Below are 22,642 nucleotides of genomic sequence, written 5' to 3' on the forward strand. Positions count from 1 at the left end.
ATGAGCAGAATTCACTCATGCAAAGTTGATGAGCGTTCTTATTGACGTCTTGGATTGAAGGGGGCCTATACAACAATAAGCTATAAAATGCCTGAGTAACACTTTAAAAAGTGTGTTCATTTTTATTGCAACTGAATGAAACTAAATGAATAAAACAAGCAGTCTGCTCTTATGTGTAAAGGCACCGATGAGCCAGGTAGGAGTTCCAATTTAGTGGTAAAAGAGATTCTTTATAAAACAAGAGCACATTTATGATGGAAATTAATCTGATAACCGAATGATTTTACAACCCTGCATTAGAAAGATGACAAAATATCAGCTTTGGATTGGTATGGGTTGCACCCTTGCTGTACTGTGTATTGGTGCAAAGTGCCATACCTTACCGCCTGCAAACTGGTAAAATGCAAAGACAGCTACCGACCTCAGCTTGGTATTAGAAAAAGACCTCCCAATGTCAGTACTGGATTAATAAGCATGTTAAGAACAGGGACACCAATGTCTCCATTGACTGGCGTATAGATTAAAGATCAAGTCAAGTTCGCCAATTTTTTTTCTACCCAAACCCCTCCATATATTCAGCTGTGACTGTATTTACTGCCTCCAATACTTGCAGCAACTGCACTCTCTGCAGCCCGGCCAGTAAACATCTAGTTTTGGGCTGCCCACACGTAGATACCAACATCCCACAGACTTGAACTGAACATATCCATAATGTAGGAGCAACGTCCGAGTCAACGTTATGGCACATTAGCGCTCAAGTGTGGGCAGGCCAATAATAGATTGTCACCAACCCAGCTGTAGGCAGTAAACGGAGGCCGCAGCTATTGTAGCCAACTACAAGCCTGGTAGGGTGGAGTGGATGAATGTATTAAGGAGGCTGGGGAGGGAGGGGGGTAGTCTGGAAGGACAGATAGGATCGTCTTGTCAGGCTCCAGCAGACTTTGACAAAATGGCACCCATCTGTACACAGACACCAACTCCCTGTTGCATGAATGTGAAGTGCAGCCTCTATGATTAATCCCCGCAAAGGGTGAAACACATCTAAGGAGTTCTCTACAAGTGTACAGGAGCTAAAGCCATCTTTTACTCATTTCATTCACTTTCACGCAACAGCAAATCGGTGCCTGGGGCCCCAGTGCAAGACTAATTTTTGGGCCCTCCATTTAACTAATGGCCAAGTAAAAACACAATTTACGGTCTGTTGGCAGGTTTGCTAGAAGTGAGCTGTGCCCAAATCTATGATACAGTTGGAGAGGTCCAATCACCCATCTGACCCAGAAATAATATAAATGGGTTTATAAGACCCAAAAGGTCCTTGTGCCGCTACACAGTCTATACAAACAGTATGGTCACCCCTGAAAAGTAGCACAGGTAAGGCCATTTAACATTCCTAATATCCACCTGTTCCACCCAGCTATTAAATGCCCAGCCTAAACTTACATCATGGAAAAATACTTATTACTTACATTAATATACATATTTCACTTACTTTTTATGATATTTAAGATACAACTAGACTGCTTTAGGGCATACTCATATTAAGGGATCTGTACTGTGCCCAAGTATGTTTGGTTCCCAAAGTCCATTTCATTTGACTAGCATGACCATTCTGTGCTGTGCAAAGACAATGGTTCAGCGTACTGTGCCCTAACCCATTTGAAGAAGTGGACGGGGCGCATCTGTGTGAGGCAGAGATAATGACACCAACACGTGAGTGAAGGCCAGAAGGGGAGAGGGCACAGTCCTGCTCGGGCATGGTACAAGGGTACCATGTCAGTGTGAGTAGGACCGTACACATAGGAATGGTTGCAAGCCAATCGGTGCATCTCAGGGTCATGCGATTACTGTGACTGCCAATTAAAGTGGACTCCATAAAAAATGTTTTGATAAGTAAAGTTTTCTCTGTATCCAGTCCTCCTCTTCCTCCTGTCTGGTCAGATTTATGTAAGAAAAGAAAATGTTCATTTATCTTTTACTGGAAAAGAAAGAAACTGTGTGACTTGTTATGTAACATATTTATGGGTAGGACAAACAAAAATGTATTTTATTATATTTTTAGTCATAACTAAAAAGCTTGTGTATAACTGTAAAAAAATAAATAAATAAAACCCAGTTACTGGGGGAAAAAAAAACCACTATCTATACTATATTGCCAAAAGTATTGGGACGCCTGCCTTTACACACACATGAACTTTAATGGCATCCCAGTTTTAGTCCGTAGGGTTCAATATTGAGTTGGCCCACCCTTTGCAGTTATAACAGCTTCAGCTCTTCTGGGAAGGCTGTCCACAAGGTTTAGGAGGGTGTCTATGGGAGTGAAGCGCTCTATGCACTGTTGTTGTGCTAATCTGAAGGCCACGCAAAGTTTGGAGGTTTTTTTAGCTATTGACTCTGCAGACAGTTAGCAACTTCTGCACACTGTGCACTTCAGCATGCGCTGACCCCGCTCTGTCATTTTATGTGGCCTACCACTTCGTGGCTGAGTTGCTATTGTTCCCAGTTGCTTCCACTTTGTTATAATACCACTTACAGTTGACCGTGGAAAATTTAGTAGCCAGGAAATTTCATGAATGGACTTATTGCACAGGTGGCAACCTATCATGGTACCACGAGTGAATTCACTGAGCTCCTGAGAGCGACCCATTCTTTCACAGATGTTTGTAGAAGCAGTCTGCATGCCTAGGTGCTTGATTTCATACACCTGTGGCCATGGAGGTGATTGGAACACCTGAATCCAATGATTTGGAGGGCTGGCCCAATACTGTAAAGGGGGGGGGGGGTCAACTTGTATATGCAGTAGTTACAGAGGCTCTAGAGGCAGGATTTTTTTTACCTCAATGCGTTCCCTGCATTGCAGCAACAAACCCCGTCATAGGAAATCCATCCGGGACGACAAAAGTCACGCTCGGACATCAATTTGCTATAGGCCCAGCGGGACTTTCGTTGTTCCGGATGGACGTCATATGACGTCGTTCCGGAATGGGCCATGCTGCAGGCAAAATTGTCACCAGACACAGCTGATGACTGATCAGTGTACTGGACCTGGTGCCGGTACCATGTGGTTGCTGTTACCAATCAGAGCAGATCACATGACAATTGTAAACAATGAATGGCTTTGATTCATGCCCTTCATTGTTACAATTGTGTTAGCTGTGATTGGTCACAGTGATCATATGGTGCAGACAGGGCCAATACCAGTTCCTCTGTACCATGTGATTAGCTGCGGCTAATCACAACTAAATTAATCGATTAAATTCCATAAAATGCTCGCTTATAGCAGTGAAGCAATCATAATGTGTAAAAAAAAAAAAAAACACCTGATCACTTCCCTAAAGTAGTACTATGGTAACATTATATTGCTCTGGTCACAGTGTATTACAAAAACAAAATGTAATAAAATGATGTAATGAATGTGAAAAAAAGAGAAAAACAATTGACAAAAATTACACTTCAAAAAACTTGCCATGCCTCTTACTAAATACCATGGATTGTCCAATTTCGAATATATATCATAGTATGTACACTCTATAACTTTCCTACACACTAAATAAAATACACTGATTTGGGTATTTTCAAAGAAATGTAGCAGAATACAGGTTGGCCTAAATTTATGAAAAAATTATTTATTTGCAAAATTGTATAAACCGAAAACGAAGAAAAGCACGTTTTTGTCTTTTTTCATTTAATTTAGCAAAAAATAAAAAAAAAAACCAGTGGTGATTAAATACCACCAAAAGAAAGCTCTAATTGTGTGGAAAAAAATTATAATTTAGTTTGGGTACAGTGTTGCATGACCTCGCAATTGTCAAAGTGCGACACTGCTGAAAGCTGAAAATTGGCCCTTTGCAGGAAGGGGTTGAAAGTGTCTGGTATTGAGGTGGTTAGGGCCCCATTGACACTTGGTGAAATTGAATTCCAAATTACGGTAAAAATGCAGTAAAACGTGCAACACGCTTTTGGATGCCATTTATTCCTTGTGATACCTCAAACGTGATGCGATTTTGCCCTGATTATCTTGTGGGAAAGAAAAAAAACAAACCACACCTTCAAAGAGGAGTGGGAGCTTGTTTTTAGCAAAAAGGCTCACACATTGCAGTCTATTCAAGTGAATGGGCTGCCCTATGCGCTACATGCAAAATCGTGTGAAAATTGTGCACACAAAATCACGAGTGGGAACGCGAGCTCCTGATACTCCAGATGTGAACAGGACCTAAAGCAGATTTATGTCAAAATACACAATTATATATTCATTATCCATTACTCCAATTAATTTTAATGCTCTTGAAGTTTCTAAACTCACTTTGTGAAGATCTCCTTCTCCTCACCTCCTGTGACACGTAGTCACTATGCCCTGTAGTAGGCACTGCTGTGTCACACATTTCACAGAGCCTGCCATCTGAACTACAGAGGAGCTGAGAGGGAGGAGCTTCAGGAGGCGGAGTCAGTACAGGAATCACTGCATGCAGGCAGCAAGGTTTTCACCTTTTCCCATTTTAAGGACAAAACAAAAAAACTTTTTTATGCAGTCCGAGTCCCTAGTATAAAACATTTTCATCCTTGCCTGTTCCAGCAGAGAAACCTACAGTATGTCAGTATATTTTTAACATGTGGGTTGTTTAAAAAAAACAAAAACATAAAAATGCATAGCGTTTTAACGTGTGATTAAATTTAGGGCTCAGTAACCCTGTTGCATTTCAACACGTGTTCCATGCTGCAGTATTGGAAAACACGTCAGGTCCATTTTGTTCTGTGTTTTAGTGCATTGGAAGGCCCATAAAACTAAATGGCAGCGCATCAAAAGGCATAGAACGTGTTTTTATGTGTTCACAACAGGTATTACATTAATATGCATGTCAATCCACAAAGGAAATGCCCGTTGATGGATGACAAAGTACCTACCTAAAGGCTCATTCACACATACTGCAGTGATGTGCATTTTTCCCCACAGGGGATTAACGCAGGTTACCACTATGGCACATGCAAAACAACAGCTTTCTATGTGCCCTGTTCACACCACAACACTGGTGCGATGTGTAGCATAGTAAATAAAAATGCAGACATTCAGCGTTTTTCTGCAATGCATGGGTTGGCATTGTAGGTCAGCGCAGGGCACCTTCTGCTGTGCAGAGAACTGAATGGAGCGTACACTTCCTGCCTCAATTGAACAAATATAAGACACTGCTCAATACCAGCCACATGATGGAATGATTTGTTTTAGTGTGTGGCTGGGGTGAATTTACCCTGAGGGGCCTCATTCACACAGTCATTAAAAATCCTGTATATGGATGGAGTATCATTATGTACACAGCAATAAAGAAGCCCAATGGCCCATTCCCACAGCTGCATCTAGACTCATAAATATCAGCATTTCATATGCTGTATGCATGTAGACATTTATAGAACGTTAACATGTGTACAGCATTATTGCAGGCTATTGGCTGCCTGCATCCTAGCAACCATTGTTGTTTTTAACATGGCAACCGCCAATAAGGCCCATGTATGCTGCACCACTGTACATATGTAAAATGGTACACAAACATTACATGCATACAGCATGTGGATAGCTAAATAAGCAGGCTTTCCTATCAGTTTCCACCATCCTAGCAAGCATCATTACTATTGCCATGGCAACTACCGATAAAGCCCATGTATGATGCACCACCGTATGCATGTAAACAGTACAAAAACCTTACACGTGGACAGCTAAATATTCAGGCTTTTCATGCCAGTTTCTGCCACCTGCTTCCTAGCTAACATTGTATTAAGATGGCAACCACTGCTAAGGCTCATGTATCATCACTGTACAAATGTAAATGGTATACAAAACGTACAGACAGATAAATATGCAGGATCTTCCTGCCGGTTTCTGCCACCTGAACCCTAGTAACCATAGTTTTTCTTAACATGGCAACTGCCAATAGGGCCCATGTATACTGAACCCCTGTATGCATGTAAACAGTACATGCATATGGAGCACAGACACATAAACATGCAGGATCTTCCTGCCAGGTTCTGCATCCTAGCAACCATTGTTGTTAAAACATGGCAACCTCTGATAAGGCCCATGTATGATGCACCACTGTGCGCATGGAAATTATACAGAAATGTTACATGTGGACAGCTAAATACGTAGGATCCTCCTGCCATTTTCTGGCACCTAGTAACCATTGTTGTGAAGAATATGGCAACTGCCAATTAAGCCCATGTATGATATAAAACTGTACGCATGTAAATGGTACACAAACGTTACCCACATACAGACAGTTAAGGCCTAATGCAAAAAAAAAAAAAAAATTGCACCTGCATGCACACGCAGAGATCTAAATGGGCCCTATATGTTTCCAAAGTCAGAGAATGAAGACACATTTCATTGGTTGCTGTGAGCAATACTTCTGCTCGTCCTATCAACTGAACCATGAAAATAAACTGCACAATCATTTATAGGGATGACGTGTAGGCTAGGTTCAATGTGTGGTTAATGCGTTTCTTGATGCACGTCTTAGGGCTAGTTCACGCTAGATGCAGTTCAGTGCGCTTTTTTTCTGGCTCCAAAATGCATGCACAATGTTTTCCATGTATGCCAGTGGCCCTGGTTCACACCAGTGCAGTCAGGTCCAGTTCCCGGTGCAGTAAAAAAAAAAAAAAGTAAATTTTTTCTGCACAGAACCATACTGGAACATAAACTGCATCAAAACTGCATCGAAAACTGTGTGTGGTGTGAAATGTAAGCAAAAAGGTATCCGGAATGCATCTGGTGTGCATTTTTTGTATTGTGAACTTGCCCTAAATGCTTCCTGCATTTTTTTGGTAGGAGGAGGAAATTGGTCATTAAACACATAGCCCTACAAAAACACCTCATAAAAGGCATGTACGTGTGTTTTTGATGGGGTTCCATTGACTATGCCAAAAATGCACCATTCTGCATCTAAAAAAAAAGTCCCCACACCTTTAAAAAAAATAATAATAATAATGCATTGCAGGAAACTGCAAAGATGTGAACAGGACCCATAAAAGATAATATTAAATGGATTGTGTTCCTGTAGCTCTGCAAATGCACTAAAAAACCCCCAAAAAAACAAGAAAAACCCATACATGTGAGCCTAAAAAGCACTTATAAAAAATGTAATCCGTTAGTGGGTAGTACAGGTATCCCTCGCTTAATAACAGAGTTACATTCTGGTTGTTAAGCGAGTTTGGTCGTTAAACGAGAAATTGTATTTAGTATGTACATTACAGTATTCAGAACAAAGAAATGGACAAAAGGAAACTCCAACTTGATAACTTTGCTTTTATTTGCAAGTATGGTACCACCTGGGCTGAACATCAGAGAAACAGCAATGCCAAGGGTGGCTACGAATGGCAGGCAACACCATGCATACTGTACAGTACCTACTGAAGACATTACAGTAGTCACCGAGAAATCTGTGGAATTTGTGGAGTAGAAAAAGCCACTAAAGAAGCCACCATAGGGCAGAAACAAGCCACCATAGGCCAGACAAGAAGATCCACCATAGGCCGCACCGCCGCCGCACAAGAAGATCCACCATAGGCCGCACTGCCGCCGCACAAGAAGATCCACCATAGGCCGCACTGCCGCCGCACAAGAAGATCCACCATAGGCCGCACAAGAAGATCCACCATAGGCCGCACTGCCGCCGCACAAGAAGATCCACCATAGGCCGCACAAGAAGATCCACCATAGGCCGCACTGCCGCCGCACAAGAAGATCCACCATAGGCCGCACTGCCGCCGCACAAGAAGATCCACCATAGGCCGCACTGCCGCCGCACAAGAAGATCCACCATAGGCCGCACTGCCGCCGCACAAGAAGATCCACCATAGGCCGCACTGCCGCCGCACAAGAAGATCCACCATAGGCCGCACTGCCGCCTCACAAGAAGATCCACCATAGGCCGCACTGCCGCCTCACAAGAAGATCCACCATAGGCCCCACTGCCGCCTCACAAGAAGATCCACCATAGGCCCCACTGCCGCCTCACAAGAAGATCCACCATAGGCCCCACTGCCGCCTCACAAGAAGATCCACCATAGGCCCCACTGCCGCCTCACAAGAAGATCCACCATAGGCCCCACTGCCGCCTCACAAGAAGATCCACCATAGGCCCCACTGCCGCCTCACAAGAAGATCCACCATAGGCCCCACTGCCGCCTCACAAGAAGATCCACCATAGGCCCCACTGCCGCCTCACAAGAAGATCCACCATAGGCCCCACTGCCGCCTCACAAGAAGATCCACCATAGGCCCCACTGCCGCCTCACAAGAAGATCCACCATAGGCCCCACTGCCGCCTCACAAGAAGATCCACCATAGGCCCCACTGCCGCCTCACAAGAAGATCCACCATAGGCCGCACTGCCGCCTCACAAGAAGATCCACCATAGGCCGCACTGCCGCCTCACAAGAAGATCCACCATAGGCCGCACTGCCGCCTCACAAGAAGATCCACCATAGGCCGCACTGCCGCCTCACAAGAAGATCCACCATAGGCCGCACTGCCGCCTCACAAGAAGATCCACCATAGGCCGCACTGCCGCCTCACAAGAAGATCCACCATAGGCCCCACTGCCGCCTCACAAGAAGATCCACCATAGGCCGCACTGCCGCCTCACAAGAAGATCCACCATAGGCCGCACTGCCGCCTCACAAGAAGATCCACCATAGGCCGCACTGCCGCCTCACAAGACGATCCACCATAAGCCACACTGCCGCCTCACAAGACGATCCACCATAGGCCCCACTGCCGCCTCACAAGAAGATCCACCATAGGCCGCACTTCCGCCTCACAAGAAGATCCACCATAGGCTGCACTTCCGCCTCACAAGAAGATCCACCATAGGCTGCACTTCCGCCTCACAAGAAGATCTACCATAGGCTGCACTTCCGCTCAGTTTCTCCATCATAAGTCCCCCAGCAGGGTTGCAAGTCCGGACAGAGGTTTGTAAGTCCGAGGAAAGGAATTTGAGTCAGGTTGTAAGTCCGAGCACAAAAAAAAAAAAAACCGGTAGTAAGTGAGAAAATTCATTAAACAGTAGGTCGTTAAGTGATACATTTGTATTGTGCAGATCTGTGCTTCCCACTACACACAGCAAGAACTGTGAACAAGGGATCGGGTCCTATGTACAGAACGTAGTAAGGCTATGTTCACACCTATGCAGTGTGCGTTTGATCCGTTTCTGCAGTGCTTTTTGCAGTATGTTTTTGCGGGGGATTTTTTTTTTGCAACTTGTTGCTGGCCAGAATAAAATGCAAAACGCATCAAAAACACACCACATGCTTTCTGCTTTTGTGTTTAAAAAAGTCCCTGACCCTTTCCAAAAAACGCACCGGGTAAAAACACGGAGATGTGAACCTGTCCCATAGGCAATGTTAATTGAACTGCTGTGCGTTTCTGCAAAGTGGAGAACGCATAGGTGTGAACGTAGACTAAACATTTTTCATGCCGTTTGTGTTTTACTGAAAGTTTTTAAACTATTTCCATTTTTTCATCACAGGTAACACTACTTACCTAAAAACAATGCACCTAACTCCAGAACTGACTCCCGAAGCAGAAGTTTGTCCAACACAAACCATGTGCAGGAGGATTTAGGAAATCTATTCCAGCTTGCAGCCAAGCAGAGTCAGATATCCCTGGAATAATCCCTGATCTTTGCTTTGTCTTTGTCACTTACCGTAGAGACGTTTCACCTACCTTCTAAAGCACAGCCAAATACTCATGATCAGACACACTGCAATCCCAGCTAGATCTTCTCCCCTTCCTGTCTCATCCCTGCTCAGGTGTGGTCATGTGGTCACCAGATCACATGATCGGGGCCCTATCATTACAAGGATAATCATTAGTATTCCCTGCACTGCTGGCAGAACATCCAAATGTGTACGTCGGGCAGAGACACAGGCAGAGCAACATATTTGTCAAGCTGATGATTATAAATGAGCTGTCGCCAATATTTTTTTTGGCATTTTAAATGCGGTTTATAAAAAATAAGTAGTAAAAAAAGAGATCTCAGGCCTTGTCCTTACGGTGATTCTAAACACACGTTTGAAATGTGATCCATGGAGGATCGCTTTTCAGAGATTGGTTAGTGCTCTAGCATCTGGGAAGTGGGGGGTGGAGGGCGGTAAAACCCTGCGGTTGTGTTTCACTTTTACCTCTTCCCTAACTGCTCTACCTTTAGCTAGAAAGGGGTGTACATATGGCACGGCAGGAATTATACCCTTAGTTGCGCTCTGTGAAGTGAATGGGGCCGCAATGCAACCGCATGCAATGCGCACAGTTGCCGCAGTGCCTGGGCGGTGACATCTCCCATAGACTTACCATCGGGCATCCATTGTCTGCTGTCCTCTCCCCTGAAGCCACTACTGGGATCCGATCATTTGCCCAGACCAGAGCCCCCTGAGAATAGGTAAGTATAAGCACCTTTCTTTTACGTCTAGGTTCACACCTAAGCGTTCTGCGGTGCGTTTTGGATTTTGCAGAAACGCACTACAGTCCATTTAACATGATTTCTTATGGGACACGTTTAGATCTCCATGTTTTCACCTGGACCCGGAAAGGGTCAGGGACTTTTTTCATTGCAAAACATTGCATTTTGGTTCAATAGACTTCAGTGGAGATGCTGCAGAAATGTATGTAGTGCATTTTTGCTGCGTGTTCTGTGTTTTAATCTGCACAGCAGCCAGTTGGCAAAATAATGCAAAACGCATCAAAAACACAGCAAAAACGCATGTGCAAAAATGCAACAAGCATTGCAGAAACGGATCAAACGCAAAGTAAGCTCCAAAAAGTAGGACTCTCCTAACCCTCTTGTATTGAACTGTATTGTTGCTGTATTGTCTCGCATTATATTGTAAAGCTCTGAGCAAACTATTGGCGCTGTATAAATCCTGTATAATAATAATAACTACATAGGTGTGAACCTAGCCTCCAGGGTGGTTGGAATAGGATTTAGAAGGGGGTGGGAGCAGGTTTAAGCGCACTTAGTAATGCCGGGACTTTAAGCTGGATACACACTAATAGAATTTGGAATGAAAATGTGCGGGAAAATTCTCAGAACATTCGAATGTTGTTCAAAAGTAGTTGAAGATTTTGTTTGCTTTTAACATTCAATTTTGTAAAGAAACATTCGGGAAAAAATGTCCATCCTGTTGCTCAAATTTTTTCATCACTGCGGTCAAAAACAAATGGCGATTTGACCCCATTCATGATAAGAAAGGGGACCAACATTCTTACACTGAAAAATATCAAACAAATTCCACAATGCTTAGGAGGCAATACCACGGCTTCCTTAATGCCTGTTTTTTGTTTTTTTTCTTACATTGAAATACCAGGTGTCCCATTTACTTGGGCATACGTGGCAAGCAGCGCCGCCACCTAAATGTAAGATGCGGTATATAACATGCTGCCACACAGCTGTGACAATGTGTACAAAACTGAGCCACCACCATGTCAGCTTGTAGGTAGGCAGTTGGACAAAATAGACAGTTTCCGTACATGACCATATCAGGTCGATGATGTCACAAGCATCCCTGCCTGGTACATGCAGCTGTGGAGCGGGAAATGCCCTGGTTGCAGTTGATTGGGTGGGAGTGACAGTCTCCTTCCAGGTTCTGTCTGTACCCAAGTTCATACTAAACCGGAGCTCACCCCTAGTGATTAGTGATGAGCATGGGCGCATTGGGATCCGAGTTCCAACTCACGTGAAAGAACCCACTAGGAAACGGTCATCTGAACTGGGACAATCATAAGCTGGCTGTGACATTCCCTCCCTGGCAGCAGCACAGATATATGCCCCTTGTATACATGCGACTTTAGTGGCGGGAAATGCCCCAGACGCAGATGTGAATGCTTAAAGTGTTAGTTCACCTTTACCAGAAACCTACCTAAGGGGAAAATAAGGGGTGTCTGTGGATAATAAACTGTGTGTCCCTGACTAAAGTTGACTAATGTCCTTGCTATATGTGTCCGCCATTTATGTACCTCATGAAGCCTGACTGGAGTCCTCCAAGGATGTTGCTAGGATGTTGCTAAGTGAGACCTATTCATTGCTACTCTGAAATTAGAATTTTCTTTGCATCAAAGCCCCTCACATGCTCTTTCTCTCCCCTGATGTAGTAGCTCTGGGCTCAGTGTCTGAGAGCTCACTCCTGTGATGGTGGAGGTGAGCAGTAATGACTAGGCCTCACCTAGCTATGCTCTGGGAATTCAAGAGGTGTACAAATTGCCTACACTTATAGAAAGGGCATTATTCAACTTTAGTCAGAACTACACAGCTTGGTTTTATTTACAGACACCCTTTGCCGGCATAGGCAGCTTTTTGGTAAAGGTGAACTATTCCTTTAAAAAAAAAAAAAATGATGCATCTAATTTTCTAGGTCAGTAAATTATTACAACTTTTGTCATTGAAGAAAGGATCATCATGACAGCCAAGCAACCAGCATTTTCAGAAAGAATAGTAAGCAATGCCTCCATGATTTTCTTGGGACAGGTTTTCTTCTAAGGTCCCATTCAGATCTACATGCCACGTTGCTGTGACTTACAGAGGGTGTTTAAAAGGGAATTCCAGGCATGGCATATTTTTACATAGTAACACTGAACCAGTTTGGACCACCATAATTGTGTACATACCATACCTGGCTGGAAAGCACAAATTTAGACACTCCACTGATCTCGACTTGCTTTTAGGTCTCATGATGAGCAGCTGGCCTGATGTATTGTGAACACAGGAGGTTGGCCACTCTGAACGGACATCATTTTGAGAATGTTTCACATTTTCTGAATGAATGCAAAGCAGTATCTGATTGGACGAGGTAGAGAGAATGACTTTACCACCTTGCCTCTCCACCTTGTCTAATCAGAGAAAGTTTTGCATACGTTCGGAAAATACAAAGCATTCCATGAATGGTGCCGCTGCTCCTGTGTTCACAATGCATCAGGCCAGCTGCTCAGCATGGGACCCGAAAGCAAGTGGAGATCACTGGGGTAGCGGTGTCTACTTAAATGATTTCCAGCTTCCAGCGGGAAAATGTCCAGGCATGTTACATACATAGTTCATGTTTCATGTTAACAACTTGCCAACCGCACTATAGTCAAAAGATGGCTACAGCACAGTCGGGTATTTCTGGGAGGGAGTCCTCTCAGAACCATGCCCTCCACACGCCCCTGGGGCACGAATTGGGAGCAATCCTTTGGACACTGATCACAGATCGCAGTAAAAGGGCCAATCAGAGCATCCCTTTACCATGTGATCAGCTGTGTCCAATCACACCTGACCACTGCATAAACAGGAAATGCTGGTTATCGGCAGTTGTCTCCTCATGCTCAGTGCGTGAGGAGAGGAGAGCCAGTAAGCGGCGATCTAAAGAGGGGAAATCTACACTGATATTCAGTGCCCTGATTATCAGTGTAGCGCCATCGGTGCTGCCTTTAAGTGCCCACTAGTGAGGCTGGTCAGTGCCCACTAGTGATGCCTGTCAGTGCCCATAAGTGGTGCCTATTAGTGCCACTTATCAGTGCCTCCTAATCAGTGCCGCCTATCAGTGCCCATTAGTGCCGCCTTTCAGTGCCCACTAGTAATGCCGGTCAGTGCCCACTAGTGATGCCTGTCAGTGCCCATAAGTGGTGCCTGTTAGTGCCACTTATCATTGCCTCCTAATCAGTGCCGCCTATCAGTGCCCATTAGTGCCGCCTATCAGTGCCCATCAAAGTGGCCCATCAGTGTCCTTCAGAATGTATGACTCTAATACAACACAGTCCGTACGCTGTGATAATGCGCATTAAATTGTGTGTTCTGCCACAATGCATATTCTAAATGGGCCATAAAAATTCTTTGCAGGGTCCTGCAGAATAAATTTGTAGTACATGAATTCATAAAATACATCTAAGAATCACCCAGCCTCACTCATGTATATTAGTGTTTCCCACTTTTAAGAAACCACAGAAATTATATATATATATATTAGAATTTTTTTTTTTTATTCTGGCAAAACTAGCTGGAGCCTGGAGAAAAGTATGAACTCTTTACTGCATGGTACAGTACGGGTCTGCCTCATATCCTGCATAAAACCTGCCAACATCTGAAAGCAATTTACTGTTTTATTGCAGAGCAGGTGAATCTCTAAGCAGCTCAGATGGAGTTCTCCTATACTGACTCCACACTGGTTGGGGACATACAAGACTTCCCATACTAAAGCATTCTATATATTGGGGGGTCATTTCTAAGACCCCTTTCACACGGATTTTGTTTGTTTCTGATCCCCTGCTGAGTAGCATCCTACTGGAAACAGTTGTCACATATGTGCCATCCGCGTCCATTCCATTTTTTCAGGCATCTGATGGTGCCATGCCAATACAGATGCAGTGCAATAGATCAACTAGTAACTATGGGATATATTATCGTGTGAACAGAGCACTGCACATGACTGTACCTAACATGCATTGCTCATTCTAAAGAGAAGTGAGAAGGAAAAGGAGAGGTTTGGTAGCTGGCACAGGACAATACAAAGTACAAAATGATTTCCTGAACAATAGTTTAGTTTTATCATTGAGTGTCACTGTAATAGCAAAAGGAATTTGCTACTGTTAAAAAAAAAAAAAAAAAATGGAATTTTAACCACTCGCCTACAGGGTACATGTACCCCCTTCCTGCCCAGGCCAGTTTTCAGCTTTCAGCGCTGACACACTTTGAATGACAATTGCGCGATCATGCAACCCTGTACCCATATGAAACACATCTTCCACATCTCATACATGGGCCAATTACCAAAGACAGAACCTTCTAGGTCAATTAGAATTTCTAGCAGCATATGTTCACTGATTAACACTTCCTATCAAATGTTGTATGGCAAAAAAAACATTTTCTCTAAAGTAAAAAAATATATAAAACAATATTTAAGATGCAACTGGTGTAAACTTGACTACAAACTTCCATTTTTTGCAAACATGAACTATTGGAGGCATTTGATTCACGGGCACAGGGACCTACACACAACTGTGAACTATCTGGACAATGGTCTAGAAACAAGGACCCAACCTCCCTAGTAGGGGACATGTACTTATATAAAGGTCATGGTTAATATCAGTTTAAAATTGTGATTCTTTAGTTGTTCAGAACGATGGGTAAGAATTGAACGTAATTGAAAATCAGTACCTGCGATGGCTATAAAAAAACAACAACCTCATTCCTAAAAAGTGAGTCTGACGTTCCATCACATTAATAGCATTTTTAAGATAAGTACTTTTTTTTATAAGCGTGAAGCCAATTACACTGTCAAGGAAATAGGAGTGGCTCCCCAAGAATGGGCAATAAAAAAGGAGGGTGGTGCGAATGAATAACGTCATTTTCAGTTAGAGTGATGAGATGACAGATGGAGATGTATGGCACTGGAAACCAGGTCAAATGGTTTTCCTATACAAGACAACATTGAGTGAGAGCAAGAGTCTATGGGGGGTCCACAGGTCTAGAGATTAGCCCCCACCTTACAGATCCAGTACTGTTCACAGTTGTAGTCCACCTCCACCTGCAGTATTAGTGTCTCAATGTTCTGCGATATACACTGCTGGTATGCTCTCCCAGAAATCCTGATTGAGCTCCTATCTTCCTTCATCTTCAGGTGCCGCCATTTAGACCTATATGTTATCCTGTGTCCATGCACACATAGGCTTTATTCAGCGTTTTTTGGCAGGGGCGTTTTCTGGATGGAAAAACCCCCCAGAACTAGTGGGTTTCAAGAGGAAATTTTTAGCTGTAAAAAAGCTGTAATGCTGGTAAACGTGATAAAACGCTGCAAAGTGAGTGTTTTTTGAACCCAAAAATCTTTTGTGTGTGTGGAAAAAAAAATGTTAAAAGATGCTAACGTTGAAAAACATGGCTAAATGTTAATGCAAAAATGCTAAAAAGCGCAGAAAAAGCGAGTTTATACAGCCAATGCTACCGGTGTTTTGCCTTATTATTTATTTCAGGTACTTATATAGCGCCGTCAATTTACGCAGCGCTTTACATATATATTGTACATTCACATCAGTCCCTAACCCTCAAGGGGCATACAATCTAAGGTACCTAACTCACATTCATACATATACATACTAGGGCCAATTTAGACAGGAGCCAATTAACCTACCAGCATGTCTTTGGAGTGTGGGAGGAAACCAGAGTACCCAGAGGAAACCCACGCAGGCACAGGGAGAACATGCAAACTCCAGGCAGGTGGTGCCGTGGTTAGGATTCGAACCAACACCCCTAGTACTGTCAGGCGGAAGTGCTAACCATTTAGCCACTGTGCTGCCCATTATGGTTACTATTGTTAATATAAAATTCAAAGAAATTTTTTTTTTAATATATACTGCCATCCATTTAGAGTAAGTCAGCAAAAAGAGGAAATAAAATCATTTTATAGAGTTCCATGCCTCTGGTGCACATGTGTCAAACACAAGGCCCACGGGCTGAATCTTGCCCACCAAGCCATTTCACATGGCCCTCTCACCTCTACCAGCAGCTGCGGCACCCCCTTCATTTTCACCCCCACCTTGTCTCGGCTGTTGCCAAAAGAGTGGAGGTCATAACTCCTCCACTAGATCCTGCACCTCTTTGTGCAACTGCAGCACCCCTTCATCTCTGCCTCCCCTGGTCTCAGCATTCAACAGACTCCAGCAGCTGACTCCAGCTCTTCTCTGGTCCTCCTCCAGACCCTGCACTTTCCGCTTCCCAGCTCAGCCCCAACTCCTTCCAGGTAGCAGCACAAAGTAAGGGGGTGCCTTGTGATGTAAGGGAGGGTGGGGGACACTTGAATTCTGATGGAGGGGGGCTCTTGACATCTAGTCTTACAGATACTACCAGCACTTTGAGGGCAACCATAATACTGATGCAACCCACAATGAGTCTGACACCTCTGTTCTAGCAGTAAGGCACTAATGGAATAAAAAAATCAAAAGGTCCCGATCACAGAAACAAAGACAATATTATCCCTTAATATCCCCAATATTAAAGATCGAAATACCTCCCTCATTAAAAAGGGTTTTTTTGTTTTGACCACTAATCAACTTTTACCTCCTCTACTTGCTGTCCCTCTATGAAATCTTAACGCTGGAGATGTTTCAGGGCTTCCTGATCATGTAATCAATGCAGATAACTGTCAAATCACGTAATCAGGGTTCCTGGCCTTCCGACACCCACTCCTCACTGTGTGATCGGGACTGGTCGGCGACAGCGCGGTAACGGTGTGATGAAGCATGATAAGCAAGCTCCCACAAAACAGTGATGTATATACTATATGTAGTAGCACAGGATAAGGTCCACCTTTGTGACCATGGCTGGTGGGAAGGGGTTAAAGTACAATTCCAGGCAAATTTTGGTTTGTTTGTTTTTGGACAGTGAGGAAGGGCTGAATCCTCAGTCATGTTTTTATTGCTGCTTTTGTAATCACTTTAAGGATTTTTTATCATTTTTGTGTGACCTCTAAGGGGGATCTCCTGACCTCCAGTTTGGTCACCATGAGAAGAAATTAGATGAAATGTCCCCAATAAGTAAACAGACAGCAACAAAATTCTGATCAAAGAAATAACACTTCCCCACACTAACCAAACATATTATAATTGTTGTTATTATTATTCTCCGACATATTATATATGGATCAATAAAGAGTACAAATTACAAATGCCGTACAAAACATGACATGGTAGAAGAGAGCCCTGCATAGACCAGCTTACAGACTCCATAAAAACTGAAATTTTAATTGTGGTTCAGCCTCAGTTGAACTTCCCTGTCCTGCAGCAGCAAGTAAACCCACAAAGCTGAAATAAATCCAGGTAAAGCAAGCCTGGAGTAAAGTGGAGTCTATGAAGATCATAGGTGACCATATCCTGCTGTACGTACAACTACACACTTGCTGATGCCAAATGCAAAAATGTTAGTGCTTTTGTCTTTATTTGACCCCCACATGTCGTTTTCCATCTTTATAAAGGTCAATTACCTTGTTACGCAGGACTTGACAGTTCTTTTCTGATCCCGATGGCTCAGTATCTAGCCTAGTCAGTGCTTCCACGTAAGAGCTAACAAACTCATTTACTATTTAAACACTGACACTAATAGCAATTTAAAAAGCCACAGATGTGGGACATTAACCTCTAATTGGCATTTTAACCCGTGTGTGTCACCTTGTGTGTCTGTACCAAGGCCAAACATTCCAGGGGATGTAAACTTTTGATCATGGCCATTTGGGTGATTTCTGTTATCATTATGATTTAAAAAGGAGCCAAACAACTATTTGATAATAAATGGCTTCATATGATCATCATCCTTCAATAAAAGGGCCTTTTTTTGGCACGATCAGCCATATTTTCAATATCAATGTCAACATTTCACAATTTCTGCCAGGGTATGCAAACTTTTGAGCACAACTGGAATTTTTTTTTACTAGTAATAGTGGCAAGCAGCAACTTATTGTGGGACTGCAGCGGGCATTCTGACACTGGGGGGGAACTGACTTGGTGTCACTGAGATCCCCAATGACACCAATACAGTGATCAGTGCTAATAAAAAGCACTGACACTGTACGAATGGCACTGGACAGGAAGGGGTTAATGTGCAGTGCATTGAGGCATTCTTTTTATTATGAAAGTGGACTTTTACCCACTTCATCCACTTTCCTCTAGATTAAAGTATATGTGAACCCTCACCTTGTAAAACAACCCATTCCGTTTAAAATTGAAAGGCAAAGTTTGTGTGTGTGTGTTCTGTATGTGTTCTGTGTGTGTGTTCTGTATGTGTTCTGTGTGTGTATTCTGTGTGTGTGTACAGGGGTTAGACAAAAAAGTTGAAACGCTACATAATTTCCAGGTCTGAAAGTGATGACATGTTTCACGTTGAAAGCGGAAGTGATGTAACATTCTTTTGCTTCCGAAAGAGACAAAACTGACCGGGACTGAGATTGAGCTCTGCAGTCACTCTTGCAGCAGTTGTGTTCTTATTCCGGGTCACAATCCTGCGCAATGTCTTTTTGTCTCTTTCGGTCAGTTGACCATGTTGCCGCGCTAATGCTTATCAGACGACTTTTCACGGAAACTGTATATGCCGTTAAAACCTCTGATACTGCACCTCCCAACATGGCAAATAAATTGGCAACTTCACAGAGGCACCAGCTAAGAGGCACCAACAATTTGCCCTCTTTGAAGCTCAGTAAGCTCCACATGACTCCGTATTACTAGCAGTGCATGCAGTGAATGACGAGAGTGAGTATTCCCACCTGTTGGCTAGGTGTCTCATCACACAGCGGAAGCAAAAGAATATTACATCACTTCGGCTTTCAACGTGAAACATGTTGTCACTTTACACGCTTGTAAATCATGTAGTCTTTCCATTTTTTGTCTAACCCCTGTGTGTGTGTTTGTATTTTTGTCTATCTATATATATATATATATATATATATATAGATATATATATCAGTATAAATACTTTTTTTCCCCTCTTTTATAATTGATCGCATACCCTCTGTTTTCAGCTACATAAGGAGCTCAGAGAGCTGGAGGAGGAGAAACATTAGAACACTGACCTTCCCAGTGACTTCCTTAGGGTAACCTACACAGCACAATATTTGCATGAAGAGTGAAGTGGGAGGACCACTATAAGCATCGTTTTTTCTGAAATCTTGGAACTTATTATTTGTTCACAGTTGATGTGCACTATTGTGTTCTTTTCACATTATTTAACTAGGGTTGTATATTTCACCCTGTGCACTGGATATTCCCTATGAGAGGGAATTCACACATGACACTATTGATTGATTTATTTTTGTAAATCTTCCCTGATGTGCATACTAAGGGGACGGTTTTATATGTATTTAGTTTGTATATTTTAATCACCTATTCACGTATTTTTAGTTTGATAGCGCTACACTGTTTATTTTAATTGGTTCATCTACTTATTGGGTATAAGGTTAGTGTTAGCAGCTTTTGAGGGCAGGACTCCATTTAAGCGCAGGAGGCTTCTTTTATCTTATATGTATAGTATATATATATACACACATATACACACTGTAAATATTTTCAGACTGTATGAAGTATAAGTGCCTGTTATTTATACAGTTGACCTCTCAATTCTCAATCTACAGCAATATCATCCATGATCTAGAACAGCCAGTTCTTTTGATTGCTGTAAATCAGTTCATCTTTCTGTTTCAATTACCATAATGTGGTTTATTATGTATCTAAACATTTAAATCAGCTTTTGTAGTTAGAAAAGTGATGTTAATCTCAGAATGCTGTTCACCATACTGGCATAAGAAGATTGTCCGATAACTGCTACTGAAATGATCAACACTAAGTGCTCATGTACACTGCAGCTGATAAACTCACGTGTAGGAGCTGTTCAGCGTTTTTTTCAGCAGCCCCAGAACTCTCCTTAATGTTTCCTATGTCCATGTACACATCTTCATTTACAGTTGTTTACAGGCAGTTGAGTTTACAGTCATTTTTTTTTAACGCAACAAACTTCCGTTCAGTCATCGATGTTATCAGTGTTTCAAACACAAAACACTTGTAAACGCGGCTAAACGCGGTAAATCGCGTTTATAAGTGTTTGTGTTTGAAATTGTTTTCCAACTCTTCCAGTTCCCAATGCTGTCCAGAGCCCTTTTTCATCATGAAAAATGCATGCAAAGAGTTTTCAGGGTGCTCAGATGGACAAGACAGGATGTTCCACCAAACTTGTCACACATTGTAATAACCGAATCACACCTCCGACCTCTCCCACCCTTGAAAACAAAAGAAATGTTAATGAGCAACTCACACCTAGCTAATGACAACACATACTGCTGTCTCTGCTTCTACTCTCTGTATTTCTCTGAAACAGTCTGAAATAGTTAATAATTTACCACTTTTCAGTGCATTCCGGGCATTTGGGAGGTTCTCCTGTGCTTATCTTTAAAAAATGCTTCTAAACGCGCATAAACGCATTATGCAAACGCGGCTAAACAGACCTAAGGGATCATGTACACTGCAGCTCCTAGACCAGGGGTCTGCAACCTTTAAGACATAAAGAGCCACTTGGACCCGTTTCCGAGAGGGAAAAAAAGACTGGGAGCCGCAAAACCATTGCAACATTTAAAACAAATCTGACACTGCATATATTGCAAAAAGCGCTCTGGTCATGAAGGGGGTTTAAGGGCCCAGTAAGCAAAGGGTTAATCAGGTCCACAGTGTATCGTCATAATCACAATCATAGCCTTAGGTCAGTGGTGCGCAACCTTTTTTTTCAACTGAGCCAAATCTCGCCAAAACCACGATTGAAATTTATTTTGAGAGCCACATTTTTAAAACTGAAAATACATCCCCCATATAGTAATTCATCCCCCATAGTAATTCATCCCCCATATAGTAATTCATCCCCCATAGTAATTCATCCCCCATAGTAATTCATCCCCCATAGTAATTCATCCCCCATATAGTAATTCATCCCCCATATAGTAATTCATCCCCCATAGTAATTCATCCCCCATATAGTAATTCATCCCCCATATAATAATTCATCCCCCATAGTAATTCATCCCCCATATAGTAATTCATCCCCCATAGTAATTCATCCCCCATAGTAATTAATCCCCCATATAGTAATTCATCCCCCGTAGTAATTCATCCCCCATATAGTAATTCATCCCCCATATAGTAATTCATCCCCCCTATAGTAATTCATTCCCCATATTGTGTCAATTCACTTACCTTTGCTCCGTGCGTTCCTCTCGCCGTGTTCCCGCGCCGTTCCGGTCTTCAGGGCGGACTGTGAGAGGAGAGGAGTTCGTCACAATGCCCCGCCTACATCCTGACAGCCAATGTTTGCCACGCTCCGCGGGCCGGATTAAAAGGTCCGCCGGGCCGTAGTTTGCCCATTGCTGGGCTAGCTGCAGAGTCCTGACTTTTTGGGGCGGCCGCCCGAGAGGAGGGAGGGGCCGCATTAAAATGTGTAAATAGCCGCGGCTTGCCGACCACTGAGCTACGGCAACCCTATTGCCTGTCACCTGGTGGGCAGTGTGCTCCGGAGCCGCAGCAAAGGTGAAAAAGAGCCGCATGCGGCTCTGGAGCCGTGGGTTGCTGACACCCGTCCTAGACTGACGTTCAGGAGCTGTTCAGCATTTTTTTCCTCAGCCCCTGAACTCTCCCTAATGTTTTCCTATGTATCCATGTACACACAGTCGTTTACAGGCAGTTGAGTTTACAGTCGTTTTTTTGAACGCCCCAAACTTGCATTCAGGAGATTTTACCGGCGTTTCAAACGCCAAACGCTTGTAAACACGTTTATAAGTGTTTGCGTTTAGAAGCGTTTTTTAACTGTTCCATGTCCAGATGCCGTCCAGAGCCTTTTTTTATCATCAGAAATGCATGCAAAGCATTTTTCATGTATTCAAATGGACCCAGTACACCAGCGCAGTCAGTTCCAGGTTTTGCGTGAAGGAAAAAATGGTAGAATGTGCTGCATTATGCTCATGATGGGATCATAGTGAATACAACCAGAAGACAGGTCATCTCAACGCATACTGCTCTCTCTGCTTCTGCTCTCTCTATTCCTGTCAAAATGTCTGAAATAGTTAATTTTTGTTACTATTTTTCAGTGCATTCTGGGTGTTTGGGAAGGTCTCCTGA

The 22,642-nt window shown here is 43.1% G+C and overlaps 1 protein-coding gene across 5 annotated transcripts in view; it reads right to left on the reverse strand.

Moving 5' to 3' along the window:
- Window positions 1-22,642, reverse strand: part of COBLL1 (cordon-bleu WH2 repeat protein like 1) — a 196,487-nt gene that overhangs the window by 84,655 nt on the left and 89,190 nt on the right. The window lies entirely within an intron of this gene.

This window comes from Staurois parvus, unplaced genomic scaffold, assembly GCF_062004578.1.
Source record: "Staurois parvus isolate SC_StPar_1 unplaced genomic scaffold, SC_StPar_1.0 ptg000031l, whole genome shotgun sequence".
NCBI classification, from domain to species: domain Eukaryota; kingdom Metazoa; phylum Chordata; class Amphibia; order Anura; family Ranidae; genus Staurois; species Staurois parvus.